General features: G+C 38.3%; 1 long non-coding RNA gene across 2 annotated transcripts in view; it reads right to left on the bottom strand.

The window, feature by feature from the left end:
* Positions 1-6,632: 6,632 nt before the first annotated feature.
* The window catches only part of LOC131384592 (uncharacterized), a 244,446-nt gene continuing 229,168 nt past the window's right edge, over positions 6,633-21,910 (bottom strand). For both annotated transcript variants that reach the window (XR_009215597.1, XR_009215598.1), the window contains 4 exons: positions 11,658-11,796; positions 10,947-11,035; positions 7,933-7,973; positions 6,633-6,793 (listed from right to left, as the gene is read on the bottom strand). This is a non-coding gene — a long non-coding RNA (uncharacterized LOC131384592). The remainder of the gene's footprint in view (positions 6,794-7,932; positions 7,974-10,946; positions 11,036-11,657; positions 11,797-21,910) is intronic.

The following is a 21,910-nucleotide window of genomic DNA, read 5'->3' as shown; positions in this document are numbered from 1 at the left end:
ATACATACTATATACTATATATAAAAATAATATAGTAGAAATAATATATGAAATAATATAGTATCTATATTACATATATATATATATATATATAGAGAGAGAGAGAGAGAGAGGGTCATTTTTCACTGTAAGTTTTGTGATGGCAGGGACTTTGTCTTGTTCACCATTGTATCATCAGTCTTGAGTACAGGTTAGGGAGGTGCTCAGTTAAAACAAAAAAACAAAACCAAAACTTGACCAGTTGGGATTCTCAGGCAGGCGGGAGGAAGTATGCAGTCACTGAGTGGGCAGGCCAAGGCAGAGCAGCCAAAGGGTATGGGCCATCAGGGTGACTGTTGAAATGCGAGACAGGGCCACGGAGGAGGAAGGTGAGAGCACAACAAACATAGGATGGTGTATTAAGTCTGTTCTCATGCTGCTAATAAAGATATACCCGAGACTGGGTAATTTATAAAGGAAAGAGGTTTAATTGACTCACAGTTCCACATGGCTGGGGAGGCTTCACAATCATGGCAGGAAGTGGAAAGCACATATTACATGGCAGCCAGCAAAGAGAGAAATGAGAGCCAAGTGAAAGGGGTTTCCCCTTAAAACTCATCAGATCTTGTAAGACTTAGTAACTAACAGGAACACAGTATGGGGGAAGCTTCCCCCATGATTCAATTATCTCCCACTGGGTCCCTCCCACAACACAAGGGAATTATGGGAGCTACAATTCAAGATGAGATTTGGCTGGGGGCACAGCCACATTATATCAGATGGTTTTACTATCTCTAAAGTTAGAACTCAATTTTTATTTCCTTTTGATCTTCACATTATGTCTACATTAGGGCACATATTGATTGACCACAGCTTGAGATCCTAAATATCCTACTGAGGGCTTTGGCATTTTTTTCTCCCTCAGAACTCAGATCACTATTGATGCTCATTATCACATGTTAACTCTCTAAGCTGCTGACAAAGCTACATTTAAAATCTGCACAATGGAAATCTTGGGGCTCAGAAAACGACAGCCCCAAATATAATGCTTTGACATGCTGAACTTCAGTTCAGCCTCAAGCTCTCTAGTCAACCTTTCCCTGCCTCCCTGTCTCTCTGATCCTCTTTCTTGAAGCACTGGGAGGAAATCTCCTTGGAATTTCTTTATCTAAGAAAGTTCCTCTCCAAAAGAAATGCAATTGGCTTAAGACCCCCTCCCTAAGATCTCAGCCAATAACCAAGAAAGATTAATCACTGGAGAGCTGGAGAACAGAAGTTCTCCAGGAGTTGTCACCTTGCCTAGACAGGCTTTTTATCTATTCTTCTGAGAGATTCTTCTCAGAGACTATTCTAATCTCTGCAAGATTACCAGGGAGGATTTATGTGCATAGTAAGATAATTTTTTTTTCACAGTAAAGTTATGCACTGCCCCCGCCCCCACCACCTTTCTTCCACCTCCCCCAGAGCACAGAAGAACTTTGTCCCAGGCCATTATTCTTTGGGCTCCTTAATTTCCTACGTCCCCATCCCCCACCCCTCTACGAAAAAGGGTATATAAACATCTGGAACTCATTGAATTATTGGGTAGCCATTCAACTGAAATTCCCTCCATGCTATGTACCTTAAATTTGGTATGCCTTTTTTCTCCTATTAACCTGTCTGTTGTCAGTTCACTTTCCATGAACCTTCAGACTGGAAGAGAAGCTTTCCCTTGGCCACTACAGATAGTATTCCCTTAGGAATTCCTATCTTGGGCCTCAGTTGAAATAGTCAAATAATTTTTCTCCTTCTTTCCTACAGGACGTTTTTGAGTTGCATATAGCCAAAATCCAAAGTTCTTTTTGCTTCACAGTTTCATTCATTCCAACCCCATACTGCCCTCAAAATCTGGGATTACTTCGAGCAGCTGCACAGCCCATGGGTGGGAAGACTTGTTCTCTTGCTGGCTAAGCTTGAAGGCAAAGTTTTGATTTCTTTGACAACCTGAGTTTATTTTTAGAGACATCAGGATGACTCACCTCTCTTGACATTTGTTTCTATAAAAACTAACTTTAAAATAACACATTTCCAACTCTGCACAAAGAGCAAGAGTAAAGCTGTAAAAGCAATTGAACCTGAAGAAGACTCCACTTGAGAGTTCCTTTCATCCTGCCTTGTCTGTCCTCCCGCCCTTTCACATCCTGAGATTGATATGCCTTTTCTGACCACCCCTCACAGAGCCACATCCTGCAGGTGTTTGTGTATGTGTGATCTGACAACAGACATCTAGGGGTGGGAAACCAGTTACACAAGCCGAAGTAAAAGAAACTAGTGTTTGCATTGCTGCCTCCACCCATGAATTGGTGGCTACAATATTAGTAACAGTTAAAATTATACAAATAATGTATAAAATACCAAAGAAATATTAAAAATACTTCAAAGATATACAATACAGAAAAATTAATATTTCTAATATAATATTTAGTACACCATACCTTCTTTTTATTTCATTTCATCTTCTCAGGGGAAGTTGACAGGTTCAAAACAAAGTGGATAACAAAGAATATGAAGTAACTGATAAGTATATGATAACTGATTTCTATATGAAGCAGAAGAAGAAAAATGCAGGCTCCAAAGTGAATTGTCCAGATTGTGTGCATTTGGACAGAAATGTACAAAAATGCCAACATATTTACAAAATGCAAAGTTTATTGTGAAGTTGGGATTATAAGGATTTTCTTTTCTCTGTCAAACATTTATAATTTCCATGTATTTAAGAAAATAAAAAAGTACAATAATCTTGAAAAATGCTATTTTATTAGTATTCTTTAAATGAGTATGTGTTTGTGTATACATATTTAAGATGTATTTACTTTTAAAGTTTCAGAATTCCTATATTGGTTGCATTAAAGGATACAAGGTAGCCAATAACCCAAATGGTATAAATAGAAATCCACCAGCAGGGATTAGTGTGCCAAAGGGATATTATAGGACCCAGTTGGGAGAGCACAAGAATGGGTTCTGGCTGGCAGACAGATGCAATAAACGTCTATAACTGCTGAGAAAGATCTTTTCATATACACAAATTAACTAAAGAATAAGAGGAATAACTCAACTAGAGTTTTAATCTGGGAACAATGACCACACTAACCAGCCAATATGTTTGAAATATGTACCAAGCATTTATCACGCACTAAGTACGCATATCTGAGCTAAGTTCAATGTGAGAAACACACCAGACATAATAAAATGCGCCAGTCTTTAAGAAATAATACAGATAGCCACTCTTCACGGTTTAAAAGATGTGATGCCATCGTATATGCTAATGGAGCTCAGATAAAGGGAAACCAGCAGGGAACTTGGAAAACTCTAGATGAAAGGAGGACTTGGACTGAATCTTGAGTGATGAGCAAAAGGAAGAGTATGAGAAGTGAGAAAGTCAATCTGTCTTGTTACAGATGAACAGCCAGAGGCTTTGAAGTAAATTGCATTTTAGTGTATTTTAATGTTTCCAAAGAATATTCACAAATTCTCAAGAAATGTTATAAATGAATGGATGAATAAGTGAATGAGTGAACAAGTACATTTTGAAGTGAATTGTGTGCATTTAACATGGTGGTGAGGGTTTGAAACGTGTGGACCCTCTGTTTCTGACACTACTCACTTCCAGAAGGGTCATGTCATGAGTATTAAAGTTTATCACTCTATCTACTCTTAGGATCAGAAATTTTTTAAGTCCTAGTTCTTTAGCATCTGATTCTAAAGATCTTTTCCCAGCTTCCTTTTATTCTTTATTTTAATTGCCTCCTTATCTTTCTATTCTTTCTCTATTCCTGCTTGGTTGGCTAACTCATTTCCAGTTTGTATTCCTGGCTCTGGCCGGGAACTCCCTATGGACACTGCATTCAGTAATACTCCCACTGCCTCTTGTGCTGCAAAAGTGGGGCAGGGACAATACCATTAGTCTTCTCAAAGACCTCCAGGACCCAGGCCTCAGGGCATTATCTGGAAAGGAATTCCCTAAATTGGGCTCTGAATCTAGTCCAGTGACCCTGTGGTGAGTCTGCTGTGATAGAAAGCTGGCTTGCAGTTTGGTTGGCCCACTATTTAATTCTAGGTTTTAGAATTCGGTGGCATACAAGAGAGTTACAGTCTCTGCCCTCATGAAATTAACTTCAAAATAGGAAAATAGGTAGACGATAATAATGAGATTGGAGTAAAACGAAAGAAGTAATTAATAGATTATTTATTCATTTTATTGTATTTTTTTTGAGATGGTGTCTCACTCTGTCAGTACAGTGGCGTGATCTCAGCTCACTGCAACCTCCGCCTCATGGGTTCATGTGATTTTCCTGCCTCAGCCCCCCAAGTAGCTGGGATTACAGGCGCCTGGCACTATGCCTGGCTAATTTTTATATTTTTAGTAAAGACAGGGTTTCACCACATTGGCAAGGCTGGTCTCGAACTTCTGACCTCAAGTTGTCCGCCTGCCTTGGCCTCACAAAGTGCTGGGATTACAGGCATTTACCACCACAGATTTTAGGTTCGACAGTAATATCACATTTTTGTGTTAAGAGATTATTCTTGCAACTGTATGGAGATAACTTCGGGGAGGTAGGAGTAAACACTGAGTGGTCAGTTAGGAGACATTAAAGTAGACCAGAGGAGAAAAGATGGTAGTTAGGACAGACAGAGTGAAGATGGAGAAGTGCGTGTCTTCAAGATGTACATGGAAAGTACATTTGACAGGACTTGTTAATGCAACGGATGTAGGTGAAAGTTGGCAAGGAGGCTGATTCACACTGGAGAATCTTGGGAATCAGTGGAGTTCCAGGGATCCACTGGGTTTATATTGAATTTGACTCACAGCAGAGAGGCAAGAGGACCTGAATATTAATATTGAAACCAGTTACTTTCAACTTAGCAAGTTTTTGAGTGTAACTTGTTGCCCTAATCTAGGTAAGCCAGATCTCGCCTGTTGATTGGTGGTATTTCCAATTAGAGGTTTGTTCAAAGCTGTGAACATACAGTGCACAGATTCAAGACCACCTGTTGGGTGGAATGCAACTCCTTTATAAGAAGGTCTTATAGATTTTGCTGCAGCCAGCGGCCAAACACAGATGAGACAATTATACATCAAAGGAAGTGGTCGGTGTTTCTCTGAAAGAGGTAATTCTTCAGGAAAGGTTATGGCAATTCCTGTTCTTTGAATTATTTCCACTAATGACTTAAAAATAGAAGTGGCTGGGTACAGTGGCTCATGCCTTTAATCCCGGCACTTCAGGAGGCCAAGGTGGGTGGATCACTTGAGGCCTGGAGTTAGAGACCAGCCTGGCCAACATGGTGAAACCTCATCTCTACTAAAAATATGCAAATTAGCTGGGTGTGGTGGCGTGTGCCTGTAGTCCCAGCTACTGAGGAGGCTGAGGCAGGAGAATAGCTTGAACTAAGGAAGCAGAGGTTGCAGTGAGCTGAGATTGTGCCACTGAACCCCAGCCTGGGCAACAGAGAGAGACCCTGCCTCAAAAACAAACAAACACCAAGAATTATAGGAAGCCCCTTGAAAGGGCAGGATGAATACCATCTATCTTGGTCTATGAAAATGATTTGGCACCCTAACTGACTTTACTCATTTGTCCTGCTAGGGTATTATGTCCAGCCCATCATTTCTGCTGAGAGATCATAGCTAAACTTACAGATATTGGTATACTGGTGTCCATTACAGATCTTTACCCTTTGGGCCTTGACAAATCTATAACAAAATTCTCTTATGTGTACTTGGGATACTGCATTGTGTCAGAAAGACCCCAAATATTTAACAGCTAACGGAAGTTCCTCTCTTACAAGTTTCATGTAACTAGCCCAGTATATAAGGGCACAGAGACTTGATTCCTGAACTCATTTATGTTCAAACTTAATTTTCTTCTTAAGAACTGAAGACATAACCAGTGTGCTTTTTAAAGGGCATATTACTCTTAAAATAATTATCTCTGCAAATATGCTGCAATGAAGACTAATCTGTGGGGCTCCAAATTAGATATAGCCTTGTTCTGTTGGAACTTAGTTAGTGATTCTGGAGAATGGATGCCTGCCTTTGGAGGATAATCAGCAGGGAAGCCATTTTAGGTTTGGACACCAGGAGAAGAGGAGGAGAAAGAAAAAAAGAATCATTGAGAAACTCAGATTTATCTTAGGCAAGGTGATCCAGTTTCCAGGGCTTTTCCTCCAATGATCTATGACATAGGAAGACAATAGTCATAGGAGAGGTGATCCTGCTGTAAAAAGCCTTTTCTGTCTTGTGGTTTTGTATTCTACCAGGGAAAATGTGATTGTATTTGATACTGCTGAAGCCTTGGAGACCTAGCTGTGCTGTCATGGATTTCTAGCCTCACTGAAACATGACTTATTGTTCTTCTCTCTCTGTTCAAGCAAGACCAAGAGTTTCCTTCGACAAATATTTATCAACTGTTATCAAAGCCAAATAGAAAAATTAGTGCCAAAGCTAAAATGATCCATAAGGCATAGGCCCTGTCTTTGAGGAAATCAGTTGATTCAATCTGATACTCAAGGTTTTCCTCATGCCTAAGAACTATAAATATTTTTTCTCAATTTATAGTTTTAGTGTTGTAGTAGCAGCCAAAGTAAGTTTATTTTCACATGGATACTTCACCTGCAGTTAGGATGTATGGCCCGTGGGTCAGTGGTGGTACCATGGCTATTTTATGCATGGCGTGAGTAACAAAATCTGAGCTCTTGTCTGCTATTCATCAATGCTATCCTCCAACAGTGGCCCTGAATCCAGGGTCTTCCAGCTTGCAAATCTCTTGATTAGTTTCTATTAAATGCAATGGTGAGGCTGCAGTGAGTAGGAGCAGGAACCTGGTCATTTCTGTCCATCATATTGTATCAATAAAGATATAAGTAGAACATTATATTTTATGGATATAAGATTGAAAGTAAAAGATCTGCATTACAAGCTATTGGTTTTAACAACTAATTTCTTCAGGTAACATTTTTTGTCAAGGAGGTTTATGATAAAATAAATTATTAGTAGAAGAAGAAATGTACAACTCTACATTTAAAAGTGGAAAACTTCAGCACATTTCTCTCAGTAACACAAAGAACAAGACCAAAAAAGTCACTAAGACTGTAGAATACTTCAATATATTTAACAAATTTGACCTAATTGACTACATACAATATAATAACCACATACAAAGCTCTAGAACACTCATTCTTATTAAATGCATGTAAAATATTTACTGAAATTAAAATATTGTAGGTGATAAAGCAAGTCTTAGCAGATTTAGAAGGGCTCAAATCACACTAAATATGTTTCCTGACCACAGTGGAATAATGTTAGAAATAATAAAAAAGATAACTGAAAAATTCTCTTACATTTGGAAATTTAAAAATGCACTTTTAAACAACCCATGAGTCAATGAAGAAATCGTAATGAAAAGTAGAAAATATTTTGAACCAAATAATAATGAAAATACTACATATGAAAATTTATGGAATATAGCTAAATACATGCCTACAGAGAAAATTATACACTTAGGTGTATATATTACAAATGACAATCAATAATCTAAGCATCTGAATCAAGGAGTTCGACAAAGAACAGAATATTAACCCAAAGAAAATAAGAGAAATAATAAAGAAAAGAAATTTAGAAACTGAAAACAATACTACAAGGAAAAGGTGAAAACTTTATGGCTATACATTTGGTTGGCATGGAGAAAAATCCTATAAAGAATACAACTCATCAAACTTACCTCCCCCCACAGAAGAAAGAAAATCAGATTAGTTATACCTATGAAAGAAATTGTATACATTATTCAAAACCTTCCCCAAAAGAAACTCCATGCTCAGATGTTTTCTACCAGAAGTTTGGTGATTTCTAACAGCTAAAGACATGACATTAATCTTGCAAAAATTATTCTAGAGAAAAAATTGGAATGGAATACTTACCATGATGTTTTGTGAGATCTGTGTAATCTTGATATCAAAACCTAACAAATAACATTACAAAAGGACAATTACAGGTAGTATTTCCCATGCAAACAGCTTTAACAATCTTAAACAAAACATGAGCAAGCCAAATCTAAGGATATATTAAAAGTCTAAAACATTTTTAAGAGATTTATAGAAGACCTAAATAAATTGAGATTATACAGTATTCATTGATGAGAAGGGTCAATATAATAGATTCGATATAATCCTTTTCAAAATCTCAGGTATATGTATGTAAATTGGCAAGCTATTTCTAATATATACATGTAAACTAAGCATCCAGCAATAACTAAGACGATGTTAAAGATGAACACATAGAGAAGACACAGTATGTCATCAATCAAGACTTACTATAAACTACATTAATTAGGTCATGATATTAGTGTTAGGATACATAAATAGACCAATGATTTAGAATAGATATACTAGAAACAAGTCCATACATATACAAACTTTTGAACTATAAAAAAGTACATACTTCAGGGTTATAGGGTAAGATTATCCATTCAAAAAATAGTGCTGGAACACCTAGTTATGTGTGTGTGTGTGTGTGTGTGTGTGTGTGTGTGTGTGCGCGCGCGCACGCGCATATGTGTGGCAGGTGATGAGGAACTGACCTGACTCCTAGTTCATACATAAACGTAAATTCCAGATGAAATTAGATCCAAACAAGAAAGATAAAAAAGTTTCCAGAAGCTATTAGAAGATAACATAAAATATAATTTTTATGAACTTGGTTTAGGTAAAGATCTTGTAGTATAAAAGCATTGATTTAACTGTGATAAAATTGAAATAATTCTGTTAATAAAAATATTCCATTAAAAGAGTGAAAAGACAAATAGACAAATTGGAACATGATTTCATACTTCTATCCAACTGAAGGCTCATTTTCAAAATAAATAAAGAATTTCTAGAAATCAATAGAAAAAATAGTGAAATCTTGGCAAAACAAAACAAAAACAAAAACTTGAAGAGGAATTCCAAAAAAGAAGCACATCCTAAGAGCCAATGAGTATTGAAAAAGTACTTACCCTCCTTACTCATTGGAGGAAAACAAATTAGCACCTAATGAGACTCCACTATACATACATCAAAATGACTACAATTAAAAAGACTGGCAATGTCAAGTGTTTATGAAAATGTGGAGTATCTCAAACCTCATACATTGCTGATGGGAATATAAATTTTTACAGCCACTTTGGAAAACTCTTCAGTAGTATTTGATGAAATTGAACATACACATATTCTTTGACCCAGATATTTCAGTCTTAGGAATCTTGAATAGAAATGCATATATATGTGCAATCATAATATCCTCAAACAGGATATAATTAATATGTCTATAAATAGTAAATAAAAAATAAATTATAGCATATTATGGAGTATATTTTATAGTAATGAAAATGAATAAATTTCAGTTTCATGCAACAGTATAAATAAATTTCACATTTAACAAAAGATGCCACACACAAAATAATATATAGTGAATGAGTCAGTTTATATAGTGTTCAGAAATAGACAGTCCATGGAGTTAGAAGAACTAAGGGGGCTATTCCAGTATTATATCCAGGAAAACTATTAAGATCTTTTTAGAATGATAGCAACTGAAAAAAAAAAAAAAAAGACTGGTAATGAAAAAGACTATAAAAATTAAACAATTTTTAGGTTTACTTGAATTTATATTTTTCCTGCAGTGCATTTTTTATAGATCTTCACCAATACATTCATCAGGAATGTCCAATGATACGTTAATAAACCGTATCTCAAAAAAAAAAAAAGACCCTCAATTGTAGTATTTACTAATTTCCCATGCTCCCATTATGACCAATTTTAACCAATGGGATTGTTGAACCCAGAGTTGGGAAGAGCTACACAAAACTGGTGCTCCTGAACGTGCAGAAACTGGTAACCACTGAATAGAACTCAGAATTAATAATATATGTAAGAACTCACAAGTGATATATTTTAATTTAAAATTAATATGTTTTCAGTGCAACTAGGTTAGAAGATATTTTGTGCTGTTTGTAACAAAAGAGTTTGTCAAGAAAATTCAGTTAAACAATATTGAGGGAATATTCCATGGTACAGTGAAAAAGGCAAGGTACTGGTAGATAAAACCATAAGGCAAGTGCTACTTTTCAAGTGAAGGTAACATTCTCCATGTTTATAATATTTCTAGGAACACACCTGCAAGTTCTTCCCATTCACTGCCAGGTAATTTTGCAGGCATGACTTAATTAACAATAACTATATGTTCTGTTAACAACTTATTTCCTTTTTGGGTTTTAATTCATTGTATGTAATGTTTCATGTACCCTTTCTGTTAGTGTGTATTATGCTTTTTTTTTTTTTTTTGAGACAGAGTCTCACTCTGTCACCCAGGCTGGAGTGCAGTGGCGCAATCTCCGCTCACTACAAACTCTGCCTCCTGGATTCACACCATTCTCCTGCCTCAGCCTCCCAAGTAGCTGGGACTACAGGTGCTCGCCACCACACCTGGCTAATTTTTTGTATTTTTAGTAGAGATGGGGTTTCACCGTGTTAGCCAGGATGGTCTCGATCTCCTGACCTCGTGATCTGCCCACCTCGGCCTCCCAATGTGCTGGAATTACAGGTGTGAGCCACTGTGACCAGCCGTGTGTATTATTCTTAATGGCAGAGAAGAGAGAAGTAAAATAAGGACTACTTTATTTCTCCATAATATTTTTCTTTGTAAAATTATAGCTTTACTCAAGCAATGGCCCTGTCTCATCTCATCGATCTGAATGTAGCTCTAAGAATTTGCATGCAAAAAGATTCAGAATAGCCAAAGCTATCCTGAGCAAAAAGAACAAACTGGAAGAATGACACTATATGACTTCTAATTACACTACAGAGCTATAGTAACCAAAGCAGTATGGTACTGGCAGAAAAACAGATCCATAGAACAACTGAACAGAACAGATAACCCAAAAGCAAATTTATACACTTACAGTGAACTTGTTTTTGACAAAGGTGCCAAAGAACATACACTGGAGAAAGGGCAATCTCTTCAGTAGATGGTGCTAGAAAAACTGGAAATCTGTATGAAGAAGAATAGAACTTTACCCTTCTCTCTCACAATATACAAAAATCAAAGCAGATTAAAGACTTAAATCTAAGACCTCAAACTGTGAAACTACTACAAGATAACACTGGGGAAGCTCTCCAGGACACTAACCTGGGCAAAAATTTCTTGAGTAATATCCCATAAGTACAGGCAACCAAGCAAAAATGAACAAATGGAATCACATCAAGTTAAAAAGCTTCTGCACATCACAGGAATAATCAACACAGTGAGATGAAGTCCCATGGAATGGGAGAAAATATTTGCAAATAACCCATCTGACAAGGGATTAATAACCTGAATATATAAAGAGCTCAAACACCTCTATAGGAAAAAATCTAATAATCTGATCAAAAAATGGGCTAAAGATTTGAACAGACATTTCTCAAAAAGAAGACATACAAATGGCAAACAGGCATATGAAAAGGTACTCAACAGCACTGATCACTAGAGAAATGCAAGTCAAAACTACAATGAAATGTCATCTCACCCCAGTTAAAATGGCTTTTATCCAAAAATTCAAGCAATAACAAATGCTGGCAAGGGTGTGGAGAAAAGAGAACTCTAGTACCCTGTTGGTGAAAATGTAAATTAGTACCGTGCGGCTTCTTCTCTTTCATTGTTCAGCCAGCAGGAGGGAGTGTTACAGCTCTTTTACTCCTGCTGCCAGCAGCTCAGTGAGCAGGAGCACTACTGTTCTTTTACTGTCACAGTTTTGCGAGTTCTGGGTTCTTGTCCTGCAACCAAGAGGAATAAGGTATGTGGACATGGGAGACTGAGTAAGGCAGAGAATTTTATTGAGCGACATAAAGAAAGCTCTCAGCATCAAGAGAGAACCTGAAAGTGGATCGCCATCTGTGAAACTGAGTCCAGGATTTTTATGGGTTTAGAACGGGGGAGTGCAGGCTGGGTGTAGTGGCTCACGCCTGTAATCCCAACACTTTGGGTGGCTGAGGCAGGTGGGTCACCTGAGGTCAGGAGTTCGAGACCAGCCTGGTCAACATGGTGAAACCTTGTCTCTACTAAAAATACAAAAAAACAGCCGGGTGTGGTGGTGGGCACCTGTAATCCCAGCTACTCTGGAGGCTGAGGCAGGAGAGTCACTTGAATCCGGGAGGCAGAGGTTGTAGTGAGCTGAGATCGTGCCATTGCACTCCAGCCTGGGCAACAAGAGCGAAACTTGGTCTCAAAACAAACAAATAAACAAAAAAACAGAATGGGGGAGTGCATGCTGATTGGTGTATGGGTGGTCTTGGAAAAAGCACCATTTGGTTGGTTAAAAGCCATCACTCAGAAGGAACCAGTAGAGAGAGAGTGGGTAAGATGGAGATGGAAGTTCTCCCTCTGGTCATGGGCTTTATCTGGAACTGGCAGCTTGGTTTTCAGGTTTTAAACTGTCCTTGGTTTGAAAGTTGGGTTTCACTGGGGATCCATCCCTGTCTGCTTAGGGATTTTCCTGTCCCCCGTCACTATCACAACCACTATGGAGAACAGTTTGGGGGTTCCTCAAAAATTAAAAATAGAACTACCATGATTCAGTGACCCCACTACTGGTACCTACCAAAAGAAAGGTAATCAATATATGGAAGAGATACCTGAATTCTTACGTTTGTTGCACCACTGTTTACAATAGCTAAGATTGTGAAGCAACCTAAGTGTTCATCGATAGACAGATATATACAGACAATGTGGTACCTATACACAGTGGAGGATTTTGCAGACATAAAAAAAGTGATACTTTCATTTGCAATAATATGGATGGAACTGTATGTAGTTCATTATGTTAAGTGAAATAAGTCAGGCACAGAAAGGTAAATATCACATGTTAACACTTATTTGTGGGATCTAAAATTCAAAACAATTGAACTCAGGGAGATAGAGAATAGAAGGTTGGTTACCAGAGGTAACCAAAGGGTAGTGAGGCTATAAGGGGGAAGTGGGGGATGATTAATGAATACAAATATATGTATACTTAGAAAGAATAAATAAGACAGTATTTGATAGCACAATAGGGTGACTATAGCCAATAATAATTTAATTGTACATTTGAAAATAACTAAAAGAGTATAATTAGATTGTGTGTAACACAAAGGACAAATGCTTGTGGGGACAGATCCCCATTTTCCATGATGTGATTATTACTTATTGCTTGTATCAAAGTATCTCATGTACTCCATAAAGATATAAACCTACTATGTACTCAAAATTTTTTTAAAAAAATTAATTTAAAAAGCATGTGTTTGTACATCATCTTTATACTTTTTATAGCTCAGCTTATATCAGCTTCTGCCACAGAGGTACGCACTTAGGATGCATTCAATAAAATAAAATATTTATCAGAATAAATACATAAAAAGAAATGATGAATAAATAAATGGATTCTAGGTTTTAGTTTTCATATTATTAACAAAATAATAATAGACTTATGACACTTTGCTGTACATTTTCTTAGCCAGCTCTAACCCATCTTCTATATATGATATATTAAAATCTGAGCACTTTGGACTCCTTACTACTCAGCAACTCTCCTTTCCAAAAAGGCTATTAATATGCAACTGTTTATACAAATATGGACTTTAGAGAACCTTCCAGTATACTGAGATATGTTCCATTCTTGAATTTTTGCCTCTGAGAACACATAGAATCTATCCTCTTTATTTTGTCAAAATCTGCTTTTCTAAAGTGCAGACAAGTGGTTTAGCGAATTAGGGTCAGAGGAAGTCACTCTGTTACAGCATTAAAGAATTCCCTTAGATCTCCAGTCCTGGCTTTTTATGAACATCACCTGTAAAAATCTTTACCAAGTCCTGGGACTCAGCTTCAGAGATTTGCATTCAGTAAATCTGGCCCAGAAGCTTGGCAATTGCGTTTTTAAAAGGTGATTGAAATGTACATCCTGGGCTAGAGCAGAGCTTCTCAAATCGTATGTGCGTTTATTTGCATCATGTGGAGTTCTTGTTAAAGTGCAAATTCTGATTCAGGGGTCCTAGGGTGGAGCCCAAGATTCTAAATTTCTAACAAGATCCTGAGTGATACAGCTACTGCTTCCATGAACTGCACTTTGCAAGCAAAGGTCTAAATTAAATACATGTCATCTTATTGGCTTGAATTGGTGGGACATGATTGCATGTGTTGTGACTGCTGAGAGAATTGCTATTTAAAATTTACATGTAAGACTACCTGGGAGTTTTTGTGGATATATAGAAATGTCTGAAGGCAGAGCATTTGAGCAAATAAGTATATCTCTGTTTTATTTTAATCTCTTCTCAAGAAAAAAAACAACAACAGATGCATGGATACATAAATATATGCATGTCAAACTAATACATTTAGTTATTATGAATGTAAATAAATATTTAGTAAATATTTCAGTGTCCTTTCTTTGTTAAGATATAATTGCTACCACCCTGTAGTCTCAGTGGTTTCACTAAGGTAGTTTGTTTTTTTCCTTCAGAATATTAGTCTTACTTACTGCATGCAATTCATTGACTAACAAGCAAGCTTTTGAGACCAGAGCACTAAACAATTTTGGTTGGAGGAGAAAGAAAGAAATTATTGTAAGCAGCCAAAATTAATAAAGCTTCTTAGAATTTAAATAGCATCAACAAAAATCACGAAAAAAGAATTTGTATTTATTTACTAATTGTCTTAGCTGGAGATATAATTACAGGTAATTGCTGGAAGTAATAGAATGGAGAGTGTTGAAAGAGTTTCCCAGTTATCTCCCGGAAACTTGCAGACAATGAATTCTAAGAAGGATAGGGGAATAAAACAACCTCTAAGTTACATGAGTTATAGCATACCAATTAGATAAGTGGTAGAAATACTTCATACCTGGACCCTCTCCTTGCAGAAAAGGCAGGTAGGGGGAAGAGGTGGGGCAGAAATGCTTCTTGGCATTTGGAACATTCATTTATATACATGGATTTATAATACATTTCTAGAGAAACTGACCAGTAATTAATAATCAGATTTGTCTTGTTTCAGTCTGTTTCCCATATCCATGCATTAAATAAGGTCCTGTGCTGGTCTGCATACTTATTGACAACATATTTCTTGTTCAGCTACAGCAAGGAAAAGAACGAAAAAAAAGCAAAAGCAGGTGTAACAATTATTGAGAGCTCACTGTATACCAAGCTCCGTATTGTTAAATTGCATTTGGCCTAAAGGTTTCTCCATACATGGTGAACTGTGACTTAATTTGATGTGTAAGGTGACTGAAACCTATTTGTGTAAAAAGTAGCTGAGTCTCAGCCAGCCAAGAGTTGCCAACTGTTCAAAGCAGTTCAAATAAGGCAAACGCCCAGCTGTAATCAGTCCAGCTGTTTCTGTCCCTCACTTAAAGTTTCTGTGTCGCTTTCCTTTTTGTCCAGCGATGTTATACGACCACATAGCTGACCTGGAGTCATTCTGAACCTGTCTGGTTCTCGGGGCTGCCAGATTCGCAAATTGTTCTTTGCTCAGTTAAACTCTGTTAAATTTAATTTGTCTAAAGTTTTTCTTTTAATGCTATTAATGCTTTACATTCATTGTAATTTATAGTACTTAAAACAACCCTAATAAGATAGTGAGGAGTAGAGTATCAGAAGATCCATGAGTAAAAGGTAAGTATTTAGACCAGAGAAAGGGGCTCTACTGTGGGGACAGTTGGAGGCAGACATTTAGTTTTGCCAGAAAAACTAAAAACAACAACATTAATTCTGTTTTCTTCCCCAGAAAAGCATGTCACTTTGTTGATACTCATCGTGTCTCACAAACACGTTGGGTTTGGAACTGTAAATATTTTAATTTCTAACCACTCTTTTTCCCTAGACATTCATATCAGTCTGCTAAGTCATGAGAGATTTGAACTTTAATCCCTGTAATCCCAGGAAACAGCAACAGTTAAAAAAGAAAAAATCTTCCTAACCTTTGTGTTCCTGGAAAAAACTTACTGCAAGGAGCCAGTCCTCCCGATGTGACTAAGAAGTTAAGATTTGTTAATAGCCCCTTGCTTCCTTAGGACAAGGCCAGACACAGATCCTCCAATTTCCATTTTTTGCCTCATAAGTGATTAGCTAAATTGTTTGTCTCCATTGGTCAACAAAATGTTAGTTTACTTGACTTGGCCAAACTGAAACTTCTCTCCTCCCCATAGGACCTGAATGTTGACTCCAGCCTGATCCAGCAGCATAAGGCAGAACCGCTCCTCCTGAGGCACCTTCCAAGCATCATAGCTGATCTCAGGAAAACCGTTCTCTGTCCTACTCCCTGAACCTGGTTCTTTCTAGCCTTATTTACCCTGCCATATAAAAGAAAGGCCTTTTTCTGTCTGACCTTTAAGATACTTGCAGATCTTATAGGCAGAGTTCTCTCTACCTGCAAGAGAGAGAACTATCTCTATATCTTTTCAAATAAACTTCCTACTTATTTCAGTCTGGATTTGTTTTCATTTAACATTAGTCTCCCTGTCTCCGTGAACACCTCTTAGAACTATCTTCCATGCTTCCACTAGCAGGACTGCCTGTTACACAACTTCAGAGGGCATTATTTACACAGCAGTAGAGGTAAATGGCATCCCCTAGAATTGTACAAGGCATAATGTCTGTGGCTACACATGACAGCACTAGCTGTAGGGGTAGAGTCTTTAAACCTCAAAACTGACCACTTTACTCCTCTACTAAAATACATTAATACTCTCAAGTTTCAGTAGAAAAATCTCCAAATTCCCTGATTTGACATGCAGGGACTCTTCCCATTTGGTTCTTTCTTTTTTCTATAATCTTCCACCACACCCATTCTATATCTTCTAACAATGTCAGAATCCACCATTCCTCGTCAATTCTTTCTATCATTGAACAGACTGTTCCTTCCAGCTAAAATGTCTATTCCCTTCATTGTAACTGGTACATCCTATTTGTCACTCAAGTTGAAATCTGAGTGTCACCACCACTGAGAAGCCTTTCTCTAATCCTCTCTTGGACTTAGAGCTGCATACTCCTAACTCCGACATTTCACCTCTGAAAATATGTAATTTAGCAATTACATTGCCTAACAGTAACTTATTTTCAAGATCATCTGCTATGGCTTGACTGTGTCCCCTGCATAATTCAGGTGTTCACACTTAATGGCCAATGTGATGGTATTAAGAGATGGGTTCTTTAAGAGATGATTAGGTCATGAGGACTCCTCCCCTTATGAATGGAATTAAGGCCCCTATAACAGAGGCTTCATTCAACTCTCTTGCTCTTCTGACGTCTGCCATGTGAGGACACATCATTGCTCCCTTCTGGAGGATGCAGCCACAAGCTGCCATCTTGGAAGCAGAGAGAAGCCTTCACCAGACAATGAGCCTGCCAGTGCCTGTATCTTGGATTTCCCAGCCTTCAACTCTGAGAAATAAATTTCGGTTCTTTATAAATTACCCAGTCTCAAGCATTTTGTTATAACAGCATAAACAGACTAAAGCATCATCTCCCTCAAGTTACTGCAAACTTGTTAAAGACAGTGAGTGAGTTAGGAGATAAAGTATCTATGTAGAGGCAGTAGATGTGAATGTGGACTGGCTGGGTTACACAAAGTTCAACAGTTTGTCACGAGACTCCACAAAGCATATGCATATTAGACTTTAATAAAGGTAAAGGATCTGGTACCTAAGGCGAAAGAAAATGCAGCCAAGTAATGGAGATGCAATAGATTTAAAAATACAGTTCTCCAAGTTCTTTATTAGTTGTGGCAAATGTATTTCACCTCTAGATAATGGACTACCAAGAAATGTTGGAGGAACCAGTTAAATTGGGTATAATTCATCAGTCTCTTCATCCATAAACGATGTAAACAAATTGACTATGGATGCCACCAGGACAATTTTAGAATTAAATAGCACATAATAAATTATTAGCTAGCTCCCTCCCTCCCCTTATTATGCGGCAGAAGTCAGTATTGGACTTTCATGCATCCCCAAAAAGAAGCAAAAAGCTGCTCTATTCCAGTCCTAATGTATCTCTGTTTTAAACACCTAGATATATTTCTTTCTTGCCATGTCATCTTTGAAAAGTCAAACTTTCTGCTACAGTTTTCTTGTCTATAACATTTATACAAAAATAGGCTGGGCTCAGCGGTTCACACCTGTAATCCCAGAACTTTGGGAGGCCAAGGCGGGTGGATCACCTGAGACCACGAGCTCAAGACCAGCCTGGCCAACATGGCAAAACCCCGTCTCTACTAAAAATACAAAAATTAGCCAAGCATGGTGGTGTGTGCCAGTAATCCCCAGCTACTTGGGAGGTTGAGACAGGAGAATCACTTGAACCCAGGGAGGCAGAGGTTGCAGTGAGCCGAGGTCGCACCACTGCACTCTAGCCTGGCAGACAGAGTGAGACTCTGTCACACAAAAAAAATAAAAGACAGAGGGAAGATCATGTAAAGGCCCAGAGAGAAGAGGAGCATCTGCAAGCCAAGGAGAGAGACCTCAGGTGAAACCCCTCTGCTAACATCTTGATCCCAGACTTTCAACAGCTAGAACTGGCTGCACAGATCCCATTACGGATGGTCTGTTGAGTAGCTGAAACAGAGTTATTGGACACCTCCAGATTGACTGCAAGAACAAACCAGCTATCCTGAGAGGACTAACAGACCCTCTAAAGGAAGCAGACTGCTCCTGCAGGACCTGGGAGACACTCCAAATACTCTGGGAGTCATAAAGCCTCAGGCAAGTTTTCAAGACTGTCTCACCTTCCACCTGGAAACAGACTCGGGGCTGTTGTGGGAGGCATGGTGAAAGTGAGACCAGCCCTTCGGTTTGCTTGGATGCTGGGTGAGTCCTGTGACTGCCGGCTTTCCCCCACTTCCCTGACAACCTGCATGACTCAGCAGAGGCAGCCATAATCCTCCCAGGGACACAACTCCAGTGACCTGGGAATCTCACTCCCATACCCATAGCAACTGTAGCAAGACCCGCCCAAGGAGAGTCTGAGGTCAGACATACCTAGCCCCGCTCCCACCTGATGGTCCTTCCCTATCCACCATGGTAGTGGAAGACAAAGGGCACATAATCCTGGGAGTTCTAGGGCCACGCCCACCGCTGGTCCCTTTCCACAATACTACAGCTGATGCTTTCTAGAAAGTGCCACCTCCGGGCAGGAGGCTAACCAGCACAAAAATAGAGCGTTAAACCACCAAAGCTAAGGACCCTCACAGAGTCCATTGCACCCTCTGCCACCTCCACTGGAATGGGCGCTGGTAGCCATGACTGAGAGACCCATACATGTTCACATCACAGGACTCTGTGCAGACAACCCCCAGTAGCATCCCAGAGCCGAGTGGATTCTCTGGGTGGCTAGACCAAGAAGAGAGACAACAATCACTGCAGTTTGGCTCATAGGAAGCCACAACCACAGGAAAATGGGGAGGGCACTACATCAAGGGAACACCCTGTGGGACAAAAGAATCTGAACAACAGCCTTCAGCCCTAGACCTTTCCTCTGACACATCCTACCCAAATGAGAAGGAACCAGAAAACCAATTCTGGTAATATGACAAAACAAGGTTCTTAAACACCCCCCAAAAATGAAACTAGTTCACCAGCAGTGGATCCACACCAAAAAGAAATCCCTGATTTACCCAAAAAAGAATTCAGGGGGTTAGTTATTAAGCTAATCAGGGAGGGACAAGAGAAAGGCGAAGCCCAGTGCAAGGAAATCCAAAAAATGATACAAGAAGTGAAGGGAGAAATATTCAAGGAAATAGATAGCTTAAAGAAAAAACAATAAAAAATTCTAGAAACTTTGGATACACTTTTAGAAATGCGAAATGCTCTAGAAAGTCTCAGCAATAGAACTGAATAAGTAGAAGAAAGAAATTTGGAGCTCAAAGACAAGGTCTTTGAATTCATTCAATCCAACAAAGACAAAGAAAAAAGAATAAGAAAATATGAACAAAGCTTCCAACAAGTCTGGGATTATGTTATAATAAATGGTGTTCCTGAGGAAGAAGACCATTCTAAAAGCCTGGAAAACATATTTGGGAGAATAATCAAGGAAAACCTCCCCGGCGTTGCTAGAGACCTAGACATCCAAATACGAGAAGCACAAAGAATACCTGTGAAATTCATTGCAAAAAGATCTTTGCCTAGGCACATTGTCATCAGATTATCTAAAGTTAAGACAATGGAAAGAATCTTAAGAGCTGTGAGACAGAAGCACCAGGTAACCAATAAAGGAAAACCCATCAGATCAACAGCAGATTTCTCAGCAGATCCCTATAAGCTAAAAGGGACTGGGGCCCTATATTCAGCCTCCTCAAATAAAACATTTATCAGCCAAGAATTTTGTATCCAACAAAACTAAGCATCATATATGAAGGGAAGATACAGTCATTTTCAGACAAACAAATGCTGAGAGAATTTGCCATTACCAAGCCACCACTATGAGAACTGCTAAAAGGAGCTCTAAATCGTGAAACAAATCTTGGAAATACATCAAGACAGAACCTTTTAAAGCATAAATCACACAGATCTATAAGATAAAAATACAAGTTAAAAAGCAAAAGCAAAAAACAAAAAAAAAACAAAACAAAGTACACAGGCAAAAAAGAACATGATGAATGCAAGGGTACCTCACACTTCAATACTAATATTGAATGTAAATGGCCTAAATGCTCCACTTAAAAGTTACAGAACGACAGAATGGATGAGAACTCACCAACCAACTCTCTGCTGCCTTCAGGAGACTCACCTAACACATAAGGACTCACATAAACTTAAAGTAAAGGGGTGGAAAAAGGCATTTCAGGCAAATGGACACCAAAAGTGAGCAGGGGTAACTATTCTTATATCAGACAAAACAAACTTTAAGGCAAGAGCAGTTAAAAGAGACAAAGAGGGACATTATATAATGGTAAAAGGTCTTGTCTGTCAGGAAAATGTCACAATTCTAAACATATATAAACCTAACACTGGAGCTCTCAAAATTATAAGACAATTACTAATAGACCAAAGAAATGAGATAGACCGCAACACAATAATAGTGGGGGACTTCAATACTCCACTGACAGCAGTAGATAGGTCATGGAGACAGAAAGTCAACAAAAAAACAATGGATTTAAACTATGCGTTGGAACAAATGGACTTAACAAATATAAATATATACAGAACAATTCATCCAACATCCACAGATACACATTCTATTCAACAGTGCATGGAACTTTCTCCAAGACAGACCATCTAATAGGCCATAAAATGAGCCTCAATAAATTTAAGAAAATTGAAATTATATCAAACACTCTCTCAGACCACAGTGGAATAAAACTGGAAATCAACTCCAAAAGGAAGCTTCAAAACCATGCAAATATATGGAAATTAAATAACCTGCTCCTGAATGAGCATTGGGTCAAAAATGAAATCAAGATGGGAATTAAAAAATTATTCAAACTGAATGACAATAATGACACAACCTATCAAAACCTCTGGGATACAGCTAAGATGGTGCTAAGAGGAAAGTTCATAGCCCTAAATATATACATCAAAAAGTCTGAAAGAGCACAAACAAACAATCTAAAGTCACACCTCAAGGAACTAGAGAAACAAGACAAACCAAATCCAAATACAGCAGAAGAAAGGAAATAATCAAGATCAGAGCAGAACTAAGTGAAATTGAAAAAGCAAACAAACCAACAAAAAAATACAAAAGATAAGGCCAGGCACGGTGGCTCACGTCTGTAATCCCAGCACTTTGGGAGGCCGAGGCAGGAGGATCACGAGGTCAGGAGATCAAGACCATCCTGGCTAACACTGTGAAACTCCATCTCTACCAAAAATACAAAAAATTAGCCAGGCGTGGTGGTGGGCGCCTGTAGTCCCAGCTACTCAGGAGG

The sequence above is a fragment of the Hylobates moloch genome, unplaced genomic scaffold (genome assembly GCF_009828535.3).
Source record: "Hylobates moloch isolate HMO894 unplaced genomic scaffold, HMol_V3 SCAFFOLD_11, whole genome shotgun sequence".
In the NCBI taxonomy this organism is placed as follows: domain Eukaryota; kingdom Metazoa; phylum Chordata; class Mammalia; order Primates; family Hylobatidae; genus Hylobates; species Hylobates moloch.
The sequence above is the reverse complement of the archived record's forward strand: the minus strand, read 5'-3'. Positions and strand labels throughout refer to the sequence as shown.